The 5,062-nt window shown below is 33.6% G+C and overlaps 1 long non-coding RNA gene across 2 annotated transcripts; it reads left to right on the forward strand.

The window, feature by feature from the left end:
- Positions 1 to 464: 464 nt before the first annotated feature.
- On the forward strand, positions 465 to 1,913 carry LOC147065408 (uncharacterized). Of its 2 annotated transcripts, XR_015071827.1 has the most exons (4): positions 465 to 603; positions 1,052 to 1,163; positions 1,258 to 1,410; positions 1,646 to 1,913. It is a non-coding gene; the product is annotated as an uncharacterized LOC147065408 (long non-coding RNA). The 2 variants fall into 2 exon arrangements; XR_015071828.1 differs by lacking the exons at positions 1,052 to 1,163; positions 1,646 to 1,913 and having other exon boundaries at positions 1,258 to 1,634.
- The last annotated feature ends 3,149 nt before the right edge of the window (positions 1,914 to 5,062 follow it).

Genomic DNA, 5,062 nt, shown 5'->3' on the forward strand with positions numbered 1-5,062 from the left:
TTCGGTTTCAATGATACCAACCTATAATATTGTAGGTACTATAATTAATTTATTATAGTCCGGTTGGCAAGGCTTGTCGTGTGCGTCAGTGTTGCCAACCGTACTATAATTATAGTATTTAAGCATCCCCCAAACCAAAGCGAATATTCGCAGCGAATTCGCAACGCCCTCGCTATCGCTGTCGCTACCGCTTGGATTTGATGCGAATTTCGCGTTTGGCCCCACACCAAAGCGTCAGCGACGCAGCCATAGACTAAATAATTTTATTTACGCGCCAGATTTAAAATTGTAAATATTATTAATATTTCACGAATTAAATATAAAAAATACACGTACACTAAAGCGCTTTCAGAATTGCTACAACTTTTACCCACTTTGCGTAAAGTGTATTTTAATTATCTGAAACAAGGTGGCAGCATTGGATGCAGCCATAGACTAAATACATATACGAATGTCAAAGTGACAGTTGTGTGTTGACAAAATGTACACGTCTTCTGAATGCTTATTACACGCTGAAGATATAATGAGATGGCGTGCGACAAATTACATCGATATTTAATATAACCTTACTTTATAACAGGGCAAGATTGCCATGGCTCATAGGTAAGATAGATTTACTCAGTTTCATAACTGCACATATTATAAATAAGCATATACCATGAAGGGTTAACAGGATTTGAAGGTAATATGCTATTGAAATAACATGTCTCCGTTATTTGAATTGTAGGTTTTGACTATTTTGCGTTTCTACGCAGAGGGAGCGTACCAAAAACGGGTAGGCCAAGTCTTCTGCGCAATGACCCAGGCATCAGTAAGCAGATGCATAGGAAACGTGTCCGATGCTATAATAGCAGTGCTTAGTAATACTTACATACAGCGCTGACAGTCTTTAGTGTTGTGTTGATACCCTCTGATCAATTTATACAATATTACAATGTACATGTCATGTAACTAGAGTAACTGCGCATAGACACAACAAGTAAATTACCTACTCAATAAGAATTTAACGGGAATATTATTTTGTGTCGGTAAAAATATTTTTTAATTTCAGACTTCAAGAAAGGGCAGGTTTCCCGAAAATCATTGGGTGCATTAACTGCACCCATGTGCGAATATACCCGTCATACTTGGAGACTTTCAAAAATGAGCGCAGAAAATTTTCTGTAAATGTGAAATTCGTAATAAAATCTATGTTGTTTCTGATACATTCATATTCATTACGTATAATATCATAACATGACATTTATTTTTATGCAGGTATCTGACATGTCTGACATGGACATTCTGGCAGTGAGTGCCAGATTTCCTTTGAGTGTTTATGACCAATTCATATTTAGTGGATCGTTGGTAAAAACTGAAATGAAACATCTACAGAACGACAAGAATTGGGAATTTTGTTTTATTAGGGAAGTATGTTAAACTTTACTTTACTATGGCAGTACCAGTAACAAATATTTTTGTTTGGTTTATATTCATCCGTATTTTGTATAGGTACTTCAAAGGAATCAAAATTTTGCATAGGTATGAATATGATATTTAATGAAACAGTTTTTTAATTATTTAAATCCTGATTTCTAATATTTTTACAACTTTCAGTCGAAAACATAATCAAATTAACAGACTGTGTATATTGAAATCATTCTAGTGAAACCATAGGCCAGCCAGACTCACTACACGGCTGCCCGCTGTTTGACCAGGGATGTGATTGAGTGTTTTTGGATAATGGACCACACCAGATCGCATAGCTACAGCAACAAGTGCAAGACCAACCGTGGCTATACATACAGTATACATGTATATATTAAATATAATTTATGTATATTTATTTATGGCTTATACACCGAAACAAAATATGTCACTTAACTGTACTTGAATATTTTTGCAGGATCATTCAATAAAAAATACTTGGTTTAGGTTAAGAAAGTTTTAATAATCATTTTTGCACAGAATACAAGAAAAATATTTATATAATTATTAGAATTACAATGAGCTTTAAAAGTAACACGATATTGTAATAAAATGGACAAATATGAAAAAAAATAACAATAAATTGTATATAGATAGGTAGACAGGGTTCAGATGATTCTGGCAGTGCAGGCGACTCATTTAGGTGTCAGTATTGTTACTTTCAAATGACAATAACACCGTTCCAATGTGATTCGGTCGTGCCAGAAGACTCTGTCCTTCCTCTATTTAGTAACCGGGCGTTTTACAACTTTAAATGAAAATTAAGTGGGTATATAGATAGTATATTTTTTCTAGTATAATATTATTTAATTAGGTGACTTTTTATTTCTTTATTACTTGAAATGGTGTTTATATGGTAGATGGATTATAATGGTTTTGAAATATAGTTATTTTTGTTAATTCTACTTTAACTGAGTCATTTACCTTGACAGCTGTTTCGGCACATAAACTCATTTTCGGAACATTCAACAATAATTTGTGATTATAAAAGAGCTACAGGTCACGTAGCAAATTAAATACGCTTAGTTAAATAATACATACGTACCAAATATTTTACAAAATACACCACATACATCCATCGAATATGGTATATAAAATACAGATTCAAGTATCAAATAATTCTTGGATAAATAGATGTTTATGTAAGTATATGTTTTTTTAAATACTTACATGATACTGTGTTGTATAACATTTAAATTTATATTTTTGATTTTGATTTACATACTTAAATGTACCTACATAAATTTGTAATGTACAGTAGGTACTTAATTACATTTTTAACATTAGGAAATTACCATTATTCGATTCTATCCACCCGCCATGTCTATAATCACCCCAACGCTGGATAGAAAGAGACGTCACTCAAAATTGGCTGTTTGATAATAAATGGTAGTTGAAAAATATTTTAGAGTATGATTATGTCCATAGAAACAGGTTTTAAGTCATTCATATTTGTCCGAATAATGTGTAGCAGAAAAATAGAAATTTTAAAAAGGGTCTATTCAGTATTCACCCCATTCTACGGCAAACATTTTTCTTAATAAAAATAGGTACATCAATAGAGGAATCATAAAATGGACCTTGGCCCTCGCCCACGCCTTATTCATCCTTGTATATTATATTATCACACTTAATGTTTTGGAAAATTCATTAACATTGTGCACAAATGCCACTTTTGTTGATTGACACTTCACTTAGTTGATCTCTTTGTTCACGTGAAGTACAATAAAAGTATGTAGCAGCGAAGAACTAGAGACCGAAAATAGTAGAAGGAGCTAGAAGAGGCTTTCATCTAGCAGTGGAATGACCCCGACTGATGTTTATGATGAAATATTATTTTATTCCTGTTAATGCCGGCGGTTTCATTTTTAATTTCTTCTGGTGCTTTGTACCTACGTTGAAAGGTTGAAGATCTTTGCTAAAATTAAATTCATCACAAAGCATTAGTATATCTCCAACATCATTCAGGTAGGTATCCATGATGATAATATAATATTATGTACTTAGAGGAGGTACCTGACCTTTATATTTACATGCACATAAAATTATTAATCTTATTGCCTAATGCAGACCAAGATATACCTTCCTACATAATATTACATGAACAGAAGTTTAAGAACATCTCAATTAAGTTTAAAATGTTTGTAGGTATACAAATTAATGTGAAACAGAAAACATTGGTTATGTTAGGTAGGTACATGGAACATGTAGATATTATCTTGGTTCGCGGTCGGCACTAGGCAAAACCAGTTTATTAGCTCAATATACCTATACATAATAAAGGAAATATATACCTAGTAGGTATATAGGTACATAATATCGTTTTTGTGATTGAGGTCTCTTGAGATCAAAAAACAAACACAACCTAGGTATGTCCTACTGTAAATAACCCGATAGTAAGTAGTATGGAAGGTTTTTGGTCTAAAACCTTACAAAATACCACAATGACGACATGGAGTACCTACTTATCTACCTATATGTATATTATATCTTTAGCTACAATAGAAATGCTATGCTGCATAATGTTAGATGCAAAAAAATAATCTTAAAGACTAGGTACCTATCTAACCTAAAAAAATATTATCAACGAATATAAAATGGGTATTTACGTGACCGATACCGATGAAGTAGGTATTGTACATGATACCTAATTATAACATTATTGATATGACTGCTCGAAAGTCGAAACCAAAACGTCAAACGATCGCAATAAGTTAGAACTGTCAGTGCACTAACAATCAAAGTTATAAAGCTTCTGTTATTAATGGCTGTGCATGACGCAAATTAATAATATGTATTTTTTAAATATCGGGACCTTAGATTAAAGTTATTTATTTATAATAGCGTATTCATCCTGTCAAAAAACTTTACATACTTTGGTTAGACAAAGATACCTACATAATATTATTATGACGACCTTCATACCATTTTCTACAATTTCCCTGCCAATTTCATCCCATATCTTATCTTTCTTTCTTATGTTTTGTAGTCACTGTCAGAGAAATCATAAAGGATTGGATATTTCCGGACCAACTCGATCAGCTGCTCAATGTCTTCGCCATTTTGATTTTACTAATTCCCTTGGCGAAATTGTCCGCCGCGAATAAATTCGCTGTCGACAGAGTTCCCGAAAATCGCTGCAAATTCGCACTCAAGACGCAAGGCGGTCGCGCAAGCGTGCTCTGTCCCGTAAGCCAATACGAGCTTGATTGGCGAATAATTCGCTGCGAATATTCGCCGCGAATATTCGCTTTGGTTTGGGGAGGCTTTATACTATAATTTTGGTCCGCGTACTATGTACGATATAAAATTGGTATAGTACGCCCAAAATACTATAATTTTGAATATCGTACTATAATTTAATATAAAAGTACTATAATTTCGCATTTGCCATTTCGCAATCGAGCCGACTACGAAAAATAGAGAACCTGCGGCCCGCGGCAAAATATTTTTCCTTAAAAACGAGCCGACCATGAAAAATGGGGAACCTGCGGCCCGCGGCAAAATATTGACCATGAAAAATTGGAAACCTGCGGCCCGCGGTGAAAAATCTACACATTCTACTAAATTCTCCGTTATTTATTTCTGAGAAACA

This window comes from Rhyacophila brunnea, unplaced genomic scaffold (assembly GCF_057557595.1).
Source record: "Rhyacophila brunnea isolate RB1 unplaced genomic scaffold, BYU_Rbru_1.0 scaffold_6, whole genome shotgun sequence".
Taxonomy (NCBI): Eukaryota; Metazoa; Arthropoda; class Insecta; order Trichoptera; family Rhyacophilidae; genus Rhyacophila; species Rhyacophila brunnea.